The 19,187-nt window shown below is 43.7% G+C and overlaps 1 long non-coding RNA gene across 2 annotated transcripts in view; it reads right to left on the bottom strand.

The window, feature by feature from the left end:
- The window catches only part of LOC115591396 (uncharacterized), a 41,066-nt gene extending 26,121 nt beyond the window's left edge, over window positions 1–14,945 (bottom strand). The window contains exons 1-2 of one of the 2 annotated variants that reach the window (XR_003985956.1): window positions 13,424–14,945; window positions 3,144–3,331 (exon numbers count right to left, since the gene is read on the bottom strand). This is a non-coding gene — a long non-coding RNA (uncharacterized LOC115591396). The remainder of the gene's footprint in view (window positions 1–3,143; window positions 3,332–13,423) is intronic. The other variant, XR_003985957.1, reaches the window with a different exon arrangement.
- Window positions 14,946–19,187: the final 4,242 nt, after the last annotated feature.

The following is a 19,187-nucleotide window of genomic DNA, read 5'->3' as shown; positions in this document are numbered from 1 at the left end:
CCACAGGCCCTGTGTATATATTAGAAACTGTGACTTGACCCTGGAAGGCTGAAGCAGGGTTTCTGCGTCGCGCTGGGCGTGGGAAAAAGGGGAGACCTCTTTTCACAGCTGCTCCGGCCGTTGCATTGAACCAATGGAGGCCCCCACCGGCCCCCCCCAAAACCTGCCTCCGCCGCTAATGCCCCCCACCCTCCCCTCTTTTTTCCCATTCACTCCGCAGCCTGCTGCCTTTCAGCGGTACCCCCGTCCCTCCCTCCCGCGCTCTGTTCGTCACCCCACCGTCGCAGCCACCGCCGACCCACCTCGCCCATTCAGCCAGCGTGCATTGAGATGCCAGAGGCCTCCGAGCTCTAAGGAGGCGAGGAAAAAACTGACTAATGAAATAAAGCGACTAATACCAAGTAACCAAACTCATTTGCTCGCGCGCGTTTACCTCGCGAGTTTCTTCGTTTTTGTTCTCATTTCTTTCCTCGCATTGTCTTCTCTTTCTTCTTCCCTCCTCCGAGCCCCTCTTGCACTTTAATTTATGTTAACATGCGCCACCACTCTACACTCAGTGCCTACACACACACACATTCGCCTCCTCCCTCCATCCAGTGTATTCATTTGAAGAGATTTATTTCCTATCAAGGCGCATAATGCAGAGGGTATAATTCAAATCAACTTTTAAAAAAACAGCCAAGCAGCGGCGCAGTTTATGTATACAAAGCTGGAGAGCCGAGGGAGAAACAAAATAAATAAATAAAAAAATCCCAGCAAACAGCGGGGTATTAAAAGCAGATTGCCAACTTTAAGAAGCCACGGGTGGGCGGTGGGTGTTTGGTTTTGCCATTAACGCTTACCTATTACTGATACACCTCACAATCAGCCTGTTTAAACACAGAACGCAGCCTTCATTTCTTTCAGATACACTCACTAATCTGACAACGCAACCATGCAAAAGGCAGGATCAGAGCGGAATCACCAAACACACTCTCTTTCTCACACACACATACACACACACACACACACATGCAATTTGCTGGAGAAACTTTAAAAGGGCACATAATGTGCAGAATAACCCCAACAGATTCTCAGGAGCAGTCCTGTCGGGGCTGTCTAGCTACCCCGCTGATACACCAGGCGTGCTGAGGAAATGTTGAGAAGCTGCGCGGGGGCAGCGGCGGAGGGGAAGGGGAGGGGGAGGGAGGTTGTAGCCGAGAACCTGAAAGGACTCCATCTCCCTTGGCCAACATGCCATGACGGTGTGGAGCAGCAGTCTGAATTGGTTTCTCTGGGGTGGCGGAGCTAGAGAGGTGATGGCGAGATGAGCCCGAATGGGGATGGAAAGGGGTGGGTGGGTGGACTCTGTGTGTGGGGGGGGGAGAGAGGAGATACGGTACACTGAGGTATGTGTGTTTGAGGGAGAGTCAGAGAGGGAGATGGCAGACCGGATCTGAGGTACTGTAAATGAGCGGATTACTGCTTCCCCTCTTTTCAAGTCTTTTCCATATACATGAGAGTGCTCGGCTGTGGAGGCAGCGCTGCTACGTGTGAAATCACACATCCTCCGGCCGACACTTACTTCCCATACGACCAGCCGTAACACATGCACATATCGTAACATGGCTCCTATGAGGGTAAAACAACAAGGCAGACTCGTGCGTGCCAGCTCTTAATTGCCGTTATGAATACAAAGAGGATGTGCAGAGTGTCACTTCTGGATTGATGTGTCTCCGCGTCAAATTTAGCCTGTAGCCATGCCTGCACTTCTAAAGCTCGTGTCCAACCAAGGCTTGTTTGCATCGATTTATCTAGTTTGTGGATATGATATTGACTAAGTAGACCGGCAGCCCTTATCGAGTCGAGGCGAAGCGAAGGAGGTTTAAGAGGTGGTCGAACGCTATGGAGGAGGATAGCCACGGGCTGTGAAATCTCCTCTGATCTTCCCTTGTCTGATTTCTCGAACGCAACTCTTCCTCTGGGGGGGCCATGCTGATATAGAACTAGGCCAATGTCACAGAACGCTCATCTAACCCTGAGGGGGAAATTTAAAAAAAAAAAGGGAAAGAAAGAGAAAATCACTTCTTCTGTTTCTCCCCGATGACGGACCCTCATTCTCGGCAGATAGGGCTCCGTCTCCCTCTCCTCCCCTTCCCCGACGCCGCCTCCATCGCTCCCGTCTACTTTGTTCTCCGCAGGAGGTTGAACATGCACGAGCTGAGCAGCATTCTCGACCTTGATGGCTCGCTACAGCAGCTGTTAGGAGAGCGAAGGCAATCTTTAGGCGTGTCACTCAACACCGAGAAGGGGAAGCTGAGGAGGAAGCGAGTGAGTCACCTAGCTCTGGTTGCAGCCTTCCATCATCCTCGGTATTATACGCTGTTATGAAAACATGCGGCAGGTAACGTTTCGTCGACTACTCTGCGGAGTAACTGTGACAGCGGGAGCCAAAGGTCCGTGCGAATCCTGGTTTACGACAACATGTATTCACCATGTAAGTTTGCTTGAACGTAATAGCGCAAGCAGCCGATACTTCTACAATAATCAGGCAGGAAATTGGATGAGATAATGACAGTGCCACTTCAAAGCATGCAAGCGTTGAAGTCATAGAAGTTTTGGAAAATGAGTATGTGAATCTCGGGACAGAATGAGAAATGCGGATGGTGGTACGAGGCCTGGTCAGACAGCAGAGGACTGAAAAGCAAGGGGTACTTTTGAGGGGGGAGTACAGGGGGGAGGGAGGGAATTAGAGGCGTGAGGGACTTAGCCACCCTGGCAGTCTTTCCACATGAGCACACCTTGCGCACACACAAGGCAGAGGCCCCCGCCTATGTATACTTAAAGGGATAAAAAGCGCGGACAAAGGAATTAAAATATAGATTACACAAGTGGCCACCCTGCGTCTTATCTGGCAAAACCGAAGAATCTAACAAATTGGATCAAACGTTATACGGCGGGGGGCGAGGGGCGAGCGAGGAGGACGAGGAGGGCCAACCAGGAAGTGCAGAATGAGAGGCACATCCACGTCGAGCGATGAAATCAGGACTCTGTGCACAAAAGGGGCCTCGAAACCAACAGGTCCGCCGGGTCAAGTGCACCGATATGAAAGTGAAAGACTTCAAGTTCAAGTGTGTCAACAAAAAAGTGTTCCGAAGTCTCACCTGAAACTTTGGAGTGATGAAGCGGTCACAGACCGCCGTCTGTGACCTCCGATCCTCGGAGCAGGAGGTGGTGTGTGTCTCTGCTGACCTGCTGTCCTGCAGGTTCAGACGCAGCCCTGCAGGATGGTGTGTGTGTGTGTGTGTGTGTTGCTGTGTGTGTGTGTGTTGCTGTGTGCATCCACAGATTCCTGCAAAAAACAGAAAGCATGACGATGAGAGAGAGCGGGTCATAACCTCCCTGTGATCCACCTTCATTCCCTCTTACAACCCATTTCTGAACAGCAATAAATAAACTTTTATCTTTAAATTCTAGTATCATTATTATAAAATCTGACATTCTGCAAATATGACTCTGGCTATTTTGATTTAAAGATAAAAAATGTATTTCATTGTGTTCATATACATATACACACACACACATATATATATATATATATATATATATATATATATATATATATATATAAATATCACATTATCTGGGTGTCTATTAATACAGAAATAGTATTAGGCATTTAAAAATTATAATAACAATAATAATCAGAGTTACAAGCTGCTGTACGGTTCATGAGGAAGATTAAGATTTATAAATAAATCTGGAACAGAAAAACTGAAAACTCTAAATGGAGGTCAAATAAATGTTTTAAAATAATATAAATGCACCGTAATTAATGACGACACATTAATGTTTCCTAATAAAATAACAAAGACGCCGCATATTGCAACATTGAAATATAAAAGGAAATCGTAACGCTTTGTAAGTTTCTTTATATTCCCTATTTCAACTGTCAGTCATAATGCATGACAATACCAATCTCTTCAACACACACACATATTGTACACACACACACGCACACACACACACATACACACTCCCTCACAAACACACTTCACAAGCGATTACACAAAATACTGAAAGATTACATCCGCTGAAACCTGATGTCCTTTGCGGGTTTAGAGCCTGCATGTCAGCCTTTCAATTTTTTTTTTTTTCTCTTTCACTTGCATGGGTCAGAGGCTGTTGCTAGGCTACCAAACCAAGAATTCATAAGTTCAGTGAAAAGGTTTATATAGGCCACTGCAATTCAAGGTAAAATGATAATAGACAATTGATAACGCCGGAATATGGATTCGGATGATATGGAATCAAATAGGACCGTGAAGCAAAAAGTGTTTTTGGATGGGAATCAAAGTGCAATAATGGAAGTAATAATAATTATATAATAAGAAATGATAATAATAATGATAAGAGTCGAGTGTATATAGCTTAAATAAAATGTTCAAATACATATATATTTTTCAAACTACAATTCATTGATATTAAATTGGAATTATGCTCATAGTGAACACAACCATGATGAAATGTTTTCCAGGAAGTACTCTAAATCTGAAATTTAGTCAATTTTGACACAAAGGAAGAATTTACAAAAGCAGATTTTGTGGAAAATAGAAGTCAAACACCCTGATATTGAGCACGGTCTTGCGATGAAGTAAAATAGAAAAGTTGGCCTGCCTGATCTCACACTGTAAAAGAAAATAACCTTTTCTGTAATCGAAGGTGTGCTGTCGCATTCATTGGAATATGCAGAGACGGAAAATGAGGCGCTGAGGGTGCACTGACGACGTGCACATGCTGAGAAGCGCAAGTGTTTTATAAAAAACATGTGCGCACACGATTACACGCAGCCTCGCAATCTAGTGGCCGAGTGTGACACAAACAAAGATAACATCTATAGGATGGGAGCTGGGGCCGTAAAGCTAAAAAAACAATGCGCTCTGCTCTGCAGTGTATAGGAACGGCTGCTTTTTGTTTCCGTGCAGCTACTACAGAGCCACAACATGGAAAATATTCAACGTTATCAATACAGTGCAGAGACAGAGAGCTTAGGGAAGGAGGGGAAAAAAGAGAGAGATGTGGGGGGACATTTCTGACATATCTACGCTTCAGCAGGAAAGGCTGCAGACATGACAGGTTGGTTAGAAATGCACAGCGTGCATGCATAAACACATCTCCCCTCCTGCTCTCTTCTTCTTCTTCTTCATGATTTTTCTCTCTATCTTTTTATTCATGCGTTAATATCACCATCTTAAACAGCATGCACAATAAATCCAAGCGGGTGGAATTATATAAAGAACCTCACATGCTTTTAACAACAGATAACAGATAAATCACACGCGAAGACAATGGGAGGTGTAATGCAGCCTTATGGCAGGTGTTGCAAGACTAGACGTAGACTAGACTGGGCTCCATCTGGTGTTGAAGGGCCTCCTCCTGATGGTGAAGAGGGCCCAGACAGACACATATTAATGTGGGAAAACCCCACGTCTAGCCTGCCTCTCAGACTGCATTTCAATCTCAAAGGGGCTCTCCCCATATCCTCCATTTATTACCCCTCAGCAATGCATTAATTTCTACTGCTACTGGGGGGCGAAAGGCTGGGAGGGCGGTGCTGTTGGCGCTGCGTGGGGTGAAGCCATAGCACAGGACGCCATTGTCGGAAAACAGAAAACATGCCGTGTTATTAATGTTTTAGCTTAAAGGAGCAGTATGTAGTTTTGGGGGAAGACATTTTAATCAGAGGAGAAGAACAGAAACAAACTCTCTTTGTTTTCAGGACTGAATAAACTGGCTGACCTTAAAGGACAAACACAATTTCATACTGTTTTAACTTTGCGTATCAGAGGCGGACCCTGCCAGGATTTCTAGCTTCAAACAGAGTTCTGGGGACCTTATTTTCCTCTGAGAACAGCTCGTTTATTCAATTATGAGAAGAAAAAATAAATACTCCTGAGTTGGTGCTATCGCCTCATTAATATTGTAAATATTAAGAGTCTGAGTTTTGAACTACACAGTGCCCCTTCGATTTTCCAATTAAGCCCCAAGAGGATGGAAGGGATGTAGGTTTGTGAAATAACTGGGCAATTTCTGCACACATTTTTTCATGACAGCATGACAATACAAGTTTTCAATTCTGTGTATTAAAAATATTGTCCCGATCACTGGTCACATTAAAAATCGTGGGTATCCCGATGCTCCTGCAGAGCCTCCTCGATGAAAACTATTCATTTTGTGCCACGCTCTATTAAACCACCACAACTATAACTGCACGGCTCCCACTGATAGCTTGAAATGATCATTAATATCATCATAATTACAACGGCAGACAGCCTATCGTTTCACACCGCACCCCGCATTCACACTCATTCATATTCACGCGCACAGAACGGCAGCGAGGGGGGGGGGAAGAAGCCGGAGACGTTTCCATGCTAGCTCCTTCTCCACCTGCCCTGCTCTGTGACGCAGTAAGCTGGGGCCTACTAACAGTAGCACCAGGCTCTGTGCTGCTGCTACACACTCACACACACACACAAACCCACACAATCCACTCTGTGCAGAGCCACACAGAGCAGCTACAGCGTTAGCAGCTAGCACAGCTTGTTTAAAATTCAACAGGCTCCACTTCAGAGTGCAACCTATCACTCAGGCAGTCCTGGAACCAGACAGGAGCTCCTCTCTGACTCGGATTGGAGTGGAGGGAAGAGGAAGATGATGCGCTGCCCAAACAGCATCGCAAAGCAGGCCTGCCGAACCCTAGCCCCCACAAAACCTCTGCCCGGCCCGCTGCTTGGATAAAACACACTTATTGGCGATGTGTGTTGTGGTGTCAGCGACCAGCCTGCTCTCACCCTGTGCAAGATAATAAACTGTGTAACTAGCAATGCATTTGTTTCCCACCGGGCCTCCTCCTCAGCAGGGCGAGACACCGTTTTGTTCTCTCCTCCTCCTCCTGAAGCTGCTGTTAATAAGTGCATCAATCAGCGCTAAATCCAGGGATATAAGAAGATCCCTCCGACAAACACCCACTGAATCACAATCCGGTCTCCTTCTGCACTTCATAACATGTGACACATTGCTCTGATGGCCTGCTTCAAGTTCACCCGATCAGCGCCGGACACTCACTGAACCCTGAGTGTGCACCTGACAGAGGGCTTATTCCTCCACACATCAACTTTTTAAGAGACTGAATATAGCAATCTGTTCCCCATTTTTTTTTTTCCACACCGCCACACAGACAGGCCGGCAGCAAAGGGGACATGGGGGGGCTTACTGGTGGAACACGTGACTCCCACCAGTCGTCCAATCAGGTGCTTCTCCAGCCAAGTCTCACCTCTTTGGTGATCAGCATCCAACTAAACACACAAACCATCAGACAAATGCCTGCGAGGAGCTGCTGTCTCGTGACTAAAAGCTTCCATTAAAGAGAAACAGCGGAAGCACAGTCGTCTTCCTCATCATCATCATCATCATCATCATCACCACCACCATCACTCTATGAATGGAGCCTGTCTCCACTCGCTAACTACTGTCACTCCACGCAATCCCCCGTCAAAGAAAATCTATCGCTATCAGTCCGCTTGGCTGAAGGGGGGCGGGGGCGGTGTTCTCCTATGCACCGGCACAAGTCCAGAGGAGGCAGGAGGCGTTTCCTCGGCGCGATGCACGGAAGCTGCCGCCGCGGGCTCGCGGTCCTCCGTGCAGGCTGCATCCATCCATCGGGCTCCGGCATCGGCATCAGCAGCAGCGGCACCCCCTCCTCCTCCTCTTCTTCCTCCTCGTCGGTCCCGGTTCCGGCTCGCTCCGCCGTGACGACTGCAGAATTAGTTTATACATTCGGTTCTCTAGCTTTATGATATTACATAAACTCATACAGCTAGATAACCAAAGAGAAAAACTAACCCACGTCTCTTAAAGGGGCCGCTTCCGCCGCCGCCGCCGGAGCTGCTTGTGTTGTGGTCACATGGAGCCATTGCATTCCGCCTGCATGCATGCGCACGCCTCTCTCTCTCTCTCTCTCTCTCTCTCTCTCTCTCTCTCTCTCTCTCTCTCCTTCTTCTTCTTCTACGCTCCCTGTCCCTCTGTCTCTAGATCTATCTATAATATTCACACACGCAGAGCTGCGCGCATGCACAAAGCTCTCGGTTGTAGGTAATATGATGTTTCATTATTGCCTTTACGCGTAAAGACTCCAGCCTCGCCGTGTCCTCACACTGCTTTCTTGGAATAGCCTGCGAGCTGCATCTTCACCGTGGCTGTGTTGGCCAAAATAAAAAAAAAAATAAAAAAAAAATATCACAACCAAAACCGCCAGCACTCTGAAAAACAAAAGTAGTCCCTTCCTCCCCCTTCTGTTCCCCAGCACCAGAGGTGAACTTCCTCCCACTCCAAGCCTCTGCAGGGTGAAGTCATCCAGCTGCAGGAGGAGGATGACACATCCGCTTGTCATCCATGTAACAGGAGACAAAACTAGCCGCTAATAAGCTTAATATAGCGCGCTGATACGAGCACATCCTCACGTCAAGTTTGAGCCCTCCGGCTGAGATGAGACATGGCACAACAACAGGCCCCCCCCCTCCCCACAAACAAACCCAGCTTTATGATTGTTTTAAATGCCAGCTCACATCGACCCATCGCAGACCACAGACCATCGTTTCCGTATTGACCGAATTAATCCGCGAATTGTTTGAAAAGCATGACAAACTGGTGCACGCCGAGCGGAGTACAGTGGAGAGAGGGTGGCCTCCAGATAAATGTCAACGGCATGATCTAGTGGAACAAGTCCAGCCTCACTGGGTGTCACTGTGGACTTTGGATTAGTTTGGTGACAGGCTGACAAGTTGAATCTGGCCTCTACAGTTCTCCGCAGCTACCAAAACACACACACACACACACACACACACACACACAAACATGGCGAGTGTGCTGTGTGGATGTGCACACAGCTCTGATTCTGAGCGCTTATGTTAGGGGGGAAAAAATGCAGATTACAGATCAAACATTCGGATAAAATACTGTAATTTCTATACATGATATCAACTGCTGGCACAGAGAGGTGACTTGTCTGCAAACCGTGTGGTATTACAGGCGAGATGAAGCAGAATATTTCAATTCAACGGTATGTTTTCTTCTGATAAATGTTCTTCAACACGTTTTCTCTCAAACAGCCTTGAAGTGAGAATAAACAGACAGCATACTCACACAGAGTGTGTCTATTTCAGCCCGCTGTTTCCATAGTCGGACAGCCACGTGCATGTTCCAAGTTATCAAATATGACAAAAGCTAAAATCCACCAGGCTTTTACGTGGCCTCGGCCTGATGCGTCCGGTCCTCCACACTGTGAGATGCCGCCACACACACACGCGCGAGGCGTAAAAGCCCACTTTTACGCACAGCTATCCCGCAGCTGCGTGCGTGTGCATCCTTTGAGGAATAATCGTGGAGTAAAAACGTCCATGTCAGTGTCAAAACAAACACTGCAGCAGAGAGCGAGGAAGTAAAAAAAAAAAAAAAGAAAGAAAGAAAGAAAGAGAGTGAGGAGAAAGCGCCCCGGCTATCAGAGTGTCAGATGCGTGGCGCTGGAGGCGGAGGGCCGCCCGGAGGGGGTCAGAGACGCGCGGTGTCCACAGAATTAGGCACGCTCACTGGCACACACACACACATGGGTGAGCAAGCGGGAGATATGAGGGGGACACGACGGGCATGAGGAGGAAACAGAAGGCAGAACCTGAGCAGACACTGGGAGATGCTCAAGGACGCGTTGGCATCTCTCTTATACATGCTTTAAACGCGACCAGACGCATCCACCATCATAAAGAGGCGCGCAATGGTCGTTGGATCTCAATATGGAGCCTTCCAACATCCTCTCAACACCAAAACTGCCCAGTAAAAACAGCAACACAATATTCAAATCAATTCATGCTTCATCTTGAACCGCGAGCAACACCAGCACAGTCAGCTGACCGAATGAAGGCCCTGCACAACACGTCACACAACTGAAGATTCCTCTACAATAAACTATCCGTCTTCCGGCCACACCGCGTCCGCGTGAACACGGACAGAGAGTTTGTCCCCAAACAAGCAGCGAGTCACGTGACCTGAGGCCGGTAACAAACCTGGCAGGTGATGACAGCAACACAGCGTCACTGAGGCAGGAGGATGGTGTTAGCCATTTTTTTTTTTTTTTTAGTACAAAACTCTAAATCATCAAAACATTTTATGGCAAAGAAACCAAACATCTTCAATCTATTATGTTGTGTATTTTTGTATTTATTTTTAAAAGCGTCTACAACGAGTCCTCTCTCCGAATGTACGTTTTAATTAGTCCAATCAGGGTCTGAGACTCTAATGAAGGAAATATAAAGGACGACTAAATCCTCACTGTACGCTCAGTATCGTTTTCATTACATTAAAACCTTTTGCTGCCACATTAATAGACACCCAGAGGTATGTCAGTGTGTCCCCTTTAGCTTTGCGTGCTGAAAAAGAGCCCCAGTAAAGATTCACACTGACAGCTAAAATCTTATTCACAATTATGAATTTTATTTAGAATGATGGAGGGCTCAAACTCCCCCGTTTAGATACGAAGTAACGAGCTTCTCCCAGCCTATGTTTCCACTGTAGCTACAGCGCCAAAGCTCATCTGTGTGACCTGCAATATTTTCTCTAATTTGAATTTTAATCAGCTCTGCCAGTTTCCTGTAGGCCTGCAGATAAAGTGTCGTATAAGGGGGGGGTGGAATATTTCAGGGAAGAGCTCTGAGGATGGATTTTAGAAAAAAATTCTGCTGAAGGGTTTCTTATTAGAGGATACTCAGGAAGAAAATTATCTTTTCAAAATAAGAACTGAGATCACTGAGGACTCTGTTTGAGAAAATAACAATATTACATGGGTATTTTCCTTTTATATTAGATTAGGTCAACTCCTATTTTATGTCATAACTACTGTTAATAACAATGACGTTAAAGTGTATTTTATTATAGCTGAATGTGTCGAAGAAGACACATGAACATACAAATATTATTCAGTTATAAATGTGTCTGAATTAAGAAAGAAAGAAAAGTAGATTTGTTACATCGCTGAGATTTTATAAGTGACTGTTTCAAAGTGTGTGTGTGTGTGTGTGTGTGTGTGTGTGTGTGTGTGTGTGGTGTTCTCTTCTACATGATGGTACTGTACATTAACACTGACTGACTCTAATCAGCCTCACGTGAATCCATCTGGAAACGCCCCCCTCCGGCTGCGTCACGTCCTGTCGGGTCGTACAGTACAGTCAGGTGTGTGTGTGTATGTGTGTGTGTGTGTGTGTGTGTGTGTGTGTGTGTGTGTGTGTGTGTGTGTGTGTGTGTGAGGGACAACACTGACACTGACTGACAGCTTTCTATTCTATTCTATTCTATAATATTGTTATATCTACCCTATTTCTTTTTTTTCTGTCGAATAAATTAAAATAAAATCCCACCCAGTATTTAAGCCACCTGCCGTGTTGTTCTGTTTCGTTGTTTGTTAATTACTCCGGGTTCACGGTGTGTAAATAAGATGACATCAACGTGAAATATTAAATTCCTCTTATCTCTTTTGTTTCGGTTACAGCAAAACTTAAAAAATCCGTCAGATCAAAAACGCTCAAAGACTAAAATTAAGCCCGAGCTGAACAGTATTCTGTTCAAGCTGCTGTGACTGGAGTTCAGAACCTCCAGCAGTAGAATAAAGTGGAGTCTCTGTCCTTGGTGCTGAAAACGAGTGGAATTAATTCACGGCGCTGTTCTCAAATCGGAGGATGAGAAAAGGGAAAAACACTGAAACACTTTGGGTTGATTGCCAAAATAGAATAAAATGTGAATAGTAAATACAATTACAAGTTAACACCGAGGAACCGTGTGGACGGGGAAAAAATAATAATTTTCATATTTTCATGGATGAGCTGCACAGTCAGTGGTCTAAATGAAGCAGAGCAGTTGTGACAGTGTTTAATTTTTTTTTCTTAGTGAAATAATGAAATAAATCACACTGAGATTAATCCGAACTCCATCTGCAAACAGACCTCGAGAACCAAAGCCAATTGTGTTTTTGTTTGTTTTAACTGGCGAATTAAACTGCAAACAAACACGATTAAACTCGAGCACTATGATTAAATGTGATATTTATATCAGCCGAATTTGACCTCTGATCATATCAGTTAATATGTCGACATTAGTTTTCGTGTTCGTGGCGAAACTGTGTGTACTCGAGTTAATTTAAGTTAAATCTCATAAAACCGTTTAATCGCTTTAGAATAAGCGCAGCGCCAGGTGTTATTTGAGTGGAAGTGTTTAAGGGAGATTGGCAGCCAGTTAAGGCAACTCGATTTATATTAAAGGCCTACACCTGTTGCACTGTGCAATATAGGGAGAAAGAAAGGAAGAAAGAAAGAAAGAAAGAAAGAAAGAAAGAAAGCCACCTTTTAAAAATATTTTTAAAATGTTACACAGTTCTGTTAGACTATTTTACTTAACTACATTTAAAGCACTCTTACAACAATACACTAACACATTTCTAAATCCTAATATTCTAATTATTATGTATGATATTAAATTATTAAATACCAGGTGTTAAATTTACAAATAATCTGACATTTGTATTAATTTTGGTTTGTATTTATTTTAATTTTTTAAAATTAATTCTCTCATCCATAAAACCGAGAATTTCTTTCTTTGGCATAATAAACTTTTACATAAAAACAATAAACACCTAAAAAACAAAAGAAAAAGAAAAAGAAACGCGAAATAAAAGTGACTTTCTGTGTCTCCAACAAATTTGATGGCCCTCTGTTGTAGTCAGCTGCAAAAAAAAAAAAAGGGGGGCCTGGTTAATTAATTTCACACTGTAGCACCGGAGAAGATTTTCCCACAAACAAGCGACCAGAAAAAAAAAAAGAAAAAAAAAGGAGAAAGGAAAAAAAAATCGCTCCAAAGAAAGAAAGAAAAAAAGTCAACATCAAGTTCAACAACGTGCTGGTGCCTCATTAGCATCACAATGCTGTCTGGGAGCGCACAAGTCTTTCTTAACAAGAGGCTCTGGCGTCAAGTCCCTCCACCTCCCAGCCAAGGGGACATTTTCCCAGGCTCTGCTAACAATCACACAACTGTTTGCTTTATAAACGCCAGCTCTGGGGCCACTCAGCCCGCCTCATCAGCGCTCAATGGATGCTCCCGCTAATATGGGATGGAAGCAGCCTGCTGCCACTCATCGCGTCAGGGCTCACTTTATTTTGAAAGGGCCATTTTATGTTGAACTCGCCACACAATGCCATATTTCTGTAATCGTATATATATTTTACAATTATTATTAAACCTGCCATATTATTATTATTATTATTATTATTATTATTATTATTACCCTAGCCGAAAGGTTATTAAACACCACAAATACACAAATAAAACACTAAAATAAAATCATACTTACAAGCCATCAGCTTTGAATAATATCCCGCAATCTTTCCAGTTCAAGTCCACTCAGTATTTGAACGCAACTTTCTACCGTCAACCTCTCAAGTGTGCCCAAACTATAAGAAGCCAGAAGTTCCAGGGAGGAGAAACCCAAAACGCTTGCGAGCCGTCGCCGACAACGACTCGATCCGAACCCGCAGAAGTATTGTTTTGTAAAAAGACAGCGGCTGCACTTTTGCTTCAGTGGGACCAGAGACGCGTCGAGGCCGAGGAGACTCTGCTGCTGCCAGCATCCCCAACATCTCCTCAGCAGCCTCCGATGACAGTGTGCGCGGAGCTGCTGCGTCGCTGGTCCCCTCCCCTCTCTCTCTCTCTCTCTCTCTCTCTCTCTCTCTCTCTCTCTCTCACACACACACACACACACACACACGCACCGGCTGCTGTGGGCGACGTGCACTTAAAACTCAGACACATTTCGCACCCCTCAATGTGAGCTGGTGTCTATTGTTCTCCATCGTTTTTGGCAGCATTGAAGGGACGCGCGGCGCGACGTGCTGCCTCCGTGGCCGCGGCTGCACGTCGGTGGAGGACGGGGGTGGCGGAGGGAGGCACCTTGGGGGACACATGCAGCAGATCCGAAATTGGGATTTTTTTTTTTTTTTTTTTTTTTGTCGGGTGCAGGGAAAGAATGCATCACAAAGCTTTGAGCTCGCGATGCCGTGATGGTTCAGCACCTGACAAGCAGTGTTACCAGCGCTGTCACTGACGTGCCACAGAAGATGCCTCCACTCCTCATCCACAGCTGACTCCATCCTCCCTCTGTCCCCTCAAAGTCAGCGGCTCAGTGAAGTCCTCGGAGGCAGTGAGAGGAGACCTCGACCGAGCAGTGATCTCCAAACGTGCACCTTGCGTGACTGAAGCACCTGAGTCAACAAGAAGACCGAGCCAGATCGAACCACTCATCGGCAGAAACGACACATCTGATTGTTGTAGTTTCCAAACGTTTCTGGGCTGTTCGGAGGGAAGAAGACGTAGAACAGAAACGATCTGTGAGAGATGGAGATCGTCAAAGAGCAGCACGCAGGCAGCAGGAGCGGAGAGTGTGATGCTGCTGCCGCAGCCTCAGCAGCACCAGGAGAAGCAGATGCTTCCCCCGGAGCTCGTGCGGGTCACGTTGCTTTACGTGGTGCGACGTGCCCCCCTCTTCCACTCTGCGTAACGGTGCGCACGGTGGACACTCATGTGCCAAATGTCAGCCATAAAGAGAGTAAAAACTGCTGAATTAAGCGTTTTGTATGACAGAAGTACACACTGCAGATGCAGACGGAGGAGAGTCAAGGCTGCGTGCATCTAAACTAGCCTTTGAAATGTGCGTGATTGTTGCGTGCTGACGTCAGGCGCACGGATAGGTCACTCTAAATATGTTGTCCAGTGCGCCTGTGTGGGATCCACGGCAGAGACCAGAGACTCGCTCGTGGGGTCTCAACAAGATGACTTGTGTTATAAAGCAAAGTGCTGCGTTTATGTTCACATCTTTATTATGGGGGGAGAAATAAATAAAGACTCTTTTGACTTCCTAATAAAAAATTTTTTTAAATGTGTGTGTTTAATGTGTGTGTGTGCGTGTGTGTGTGTGCGTGTGTGTGTGTGTGTGTGTGTGTGTTTGTGAGTGCGTGTGTGTGTGTGTGACAATACAAATCTAGCAGCAGGAGTTGTAATAAAAAAAATAAAAAAATAGACCATGATAAAAATCTATACAACTCTTTGAAGCCCAAAATTATGATAATGAATATGAAGCTGAACGTCTGAGGTAAAAAAAAAAAAATAGGTCCACGATTGTCTTTTATTCCACTTTCATTAATTCAACACTGTAAGGAAGATTATAATTATCACGACTATTGTTAACATTACAATACAACGATATCAGGCCCAGTTCACACAGGCAGATTTAGATAATGTTTTTTTATTTCCCCTCCTCACATCGTTCATGACGACATTAGAGGTAAAGGTTCTCTACAAAATAACACCAGAGAAATGTAGTAAATCGTATTTCATATCTACACATCTACATTAAACTGTGATTTTATATTCCCTCTGTAAACCACAGCCGTGTGCGATTAAATAACAAGATTTAAGTAAATAATTATGAGATATGAACACAGCCAACCAACGGAGTCCTGTTATAAGTAAACTCATTTAAGGAGCGTTGTTTGTTTTTTTTGTTTGTTTTTTTATTCTACCTTCATGAATGAGTTGAAGCTTATTTTTAACGTTACACATTGCACAAAGCGCATTATTGGATGTAACGACGGCACATCTCCGGTCACAGGCTGTGATGGTCGCCTCAGTGGCGCTGAACAGCGACATCTATCGGCCGAGAAGCAGCACTGCAGCTCGGGGGCCGCGCCTGTGTGAGGTGACACTGGCCTAAAACCCACATTATACTAAAAACAGCATAAAACATCGTATACGCTCATATTAGTAATAATCCCACTAATACACAGATAGAGATGAATACATCTAAACTGTTCAGCGTTGCAGGTGAAGCCGCCGTGTGTCTGATGGAGGAGGTGGAGGCCTCGTCTTTACACTTCTATGTATTTATTCAAACTGAAAGAAAAAAAAAAGGCCGATGACGTTTTTGAGCATTTTTAGAATAAAACGCCAGGCAGTGTGAAAGCAGCCTAACAAGGTCGATATATATGAATGCTGATGAGTGATTAAAGGCTTCCTATGTGAGTGGACAGATCTCAGGACAGCCCGGTGGGCCTTATATGATGCTGCAGGACGGAAGGAATCAGTCTGTAATTCCGGCTGAAAAAAAAACCTAAAAAAAAACACGTGCTTCACCTGGAAATAATGATCCGGAGGACTGAATGTACACGAGGACAGAACAGCGTCATGTAAAAGCCCGCAGTCATCAATACAGCAATGAAACAACAGGCTGCCATGATGTCTGACAGAGCTGCGTGATCATACGTAACGAGGAATGAGCCTGTATTATGGAATGTTTGGGCTTAATAAATAAAACAACAAAGGAATTATTTTTCGTGTCTTTTAATTGTTGGTGTTTGCGTATTTTTACGTCTCCAGCAGGAGAGAGTTTCCAAATGATGAGGTGTGCAGATGCTGAATAAATCCCCTTAAAACTGCGTCAATGACCCACAAATGTTTTATTTTGAAAATAACATTCATGTGATTTTTAGATTTCTTTTTTAGAATAATGTCGCCAATAAATCCTGTAGTTTGATTCAGAGTTATGAGGCTAAATCTAACAGTAACTCGGGGTTATGTGGCCAATTAATGTTGGAATTGCGCATTTACAGACAAAGGATAAATAAACAGACTGATTACTTTGATAGATATTGGCTTGAATGGCGGAAGTAAAGCCGAATGATTAAACATAGGTGGCAAAATGTTTTTTTTTCCTACAAATAAGAAAAATATCCTTCATTTCTGTTGTTTTTACATCAATGGAAATTATATATATGCAAATACTATACTAGTAAAACGTTTCATGCCATATAAAATATATTAGAAATAACAATTTAAAGAATATTTTGGTTAAAAAGGCAGTAAAATGTAAATAGAGGGTGCCCCCTGAACGATCAAAGCTTATCAGAGGAATTTAGAGCATTTTTCATTCTGGTGGTTTATTTGTCCTTTTTCAGGCTAAAGTATGGCTGCTCCTCTCCACTTAAAATGCCCTAAAACAATCTAATATAATAATTCATTTTTATAAATCAATGCATTTATTTGTTCAGTCATTTATGAAGCTCCACTTACAGGATTAATGTCTGGTGTTTGTATTGGCACTCCTGTATTTGTCATTTTAGTGGATGAGACCTCATATTTTAAAAGATTCCACAGTTTTTACATTTCTGAATTAAACGATCATCTGACATACGGCCTGGATTTCTGATCATTTCAATAATAACAATAATGACATCTTTTCATATGTATTTGATTGTAGTGGTTGATACTATAACTCCACACACACACACACACACACACACACACACACACACAGGCAGAAATGATCAGATATACATGTCCCTATTCAAACTGCTTCCACTTTGCCCCTGAATGTATTCATTTCTGTCAGATTTGTTTGAGTGTTCCGTCGTCATGCGTGACCACACCGAGCCTTGTTGGGTTCAATTGTCAATAACTGACCGATTCAAGTGGCCACTTCTGGGAATTGTAATGGCCGCTCTTCAAAGGGGCCTGACCTGACACGGGGACATGGAGGTGTCAGAGGTCACGCATGAAGACCAACAGGGAGCAAATATTTGTCCTTCCTCCTGTCATAATCCCAAATTAGCACCTTGCAGCAGCTCATTGAAACCAGTTATCGTTTGGCTATGATGGATTTTAAATACTCCATTCCAAATACTAGGAAACAGTCAACATGGTGAGCAATATGTAAATACCACAGATGTGTGTTAGTCAGTTAAAACACTATACTTCAGCGTGGTATCCCTGCATCTGAAGGAAACGCTTGTGAGGACTAAATATTTTTCAAAGTGGTGTTTTCTTTTGTTTTTTTTCGGTCACCACTGAGAACTGCAAATCAAGAGCAGTAACAGCGGGCGTCTTTGCTAAAAGTCCAGCAGCTCTCTTAAAACTGTTGCAGAGTCTCAGTGGTGTTTGTGAAACTGGAACATCATCGCTGAGTTGATCGCAGGAGGTCATGTTGGCTCTCTTCATGGTAAAGTGCTGCCTGATGTTTACAGATATGGGAGAATCTTTTATAGAGAATAAAAGTGGATTTCTTCTGCCAGCATGACGCATCTGCCAGTTCATAAAATGGCAACAAATAGAAAAACAAGTGCTGTTTTTACATGATATCATATGGTAACACTTCATAACAACCATCACTATTATTGGGTAAACTGGTGGAAGTGGACTGCCATCATTTTTGATGTTGATGGAATAAAGATGAAATGGTTACACTTTATAATAATCACCGTTAAGAAATGGTAAATGTATGATAAGTATACTTAAACATTAGTTAATAGTTATAGAAATGCTTTATAAACAATTTATTAAGCATTTGCAAATATATATGAACGTCAGTTACAGCTTTATAATGGCCAAATAATGTTTACAGTTGAATTACACAGTATTTATTAACCATTTACAAAGAGATAAAAACATCAATAGTGACTTTACAATTTAAAACATCTTAATAATTTGTTTTATTAAGCATTTCATTGTTTGTTTAGTGAAAAAACTATAAACTAAAGTTTAATGCACCATAAACCCACCATCTTTAAATGATGGTTATTATAAAGTGTTACCAAACTCTTTGAGCTCTCTTTAAACTGTCTGAATGACTTGGCGATATTAATGTTATTATATATATATTAATATTACAGATCTGCAGATGTGTGTAAAAGAAGTCCACTTGACTTTCTTTGCCTTGTGTTGGAGACACATGGCTGCATCTTTCTTTGAGAATAAAAAAGAAAATAGGATGCTTTTTGGTAGCAGTTTCAAAAAATGGAAACAAATGCTTCAACACATGCATTGTTTTCACATCATATGGTACCACAGTATCAAAAAAAAAACCAACCAGTTCCCACTCCAGACAAAACCATTAAAGAAGCAGATTCTCCACAGAAGTGTAAGGAGAGTGTAACATCCAGGGTCTGTTTGCCAGTAAGCGTAAAGAAGCACTCACAGCCTGCTGCATTACGCTGACACAACCACACACAACACAAACACACCGTGCCGTAGACAGACTCAGAAGAAGCGCTCAATCGGCCTGATGTAAA

This window comes from Sparus aurata, chromosome 11, assembly GCF_900880675.1.
Source record: "Sparus aurata chromosome 11, fSpaAur1.1, whole genome shotgun sequence".
In the NCBI taxonomy this organism is placed as follows: Eukaryota; Metazoa; Chordata; class Actinopteri; order Spariformes; family Sparidae; genus Sparus; species Sparus aurata.
This window is presented reverse-complemented; position numbering and strand designations above follow the sequence as displayed.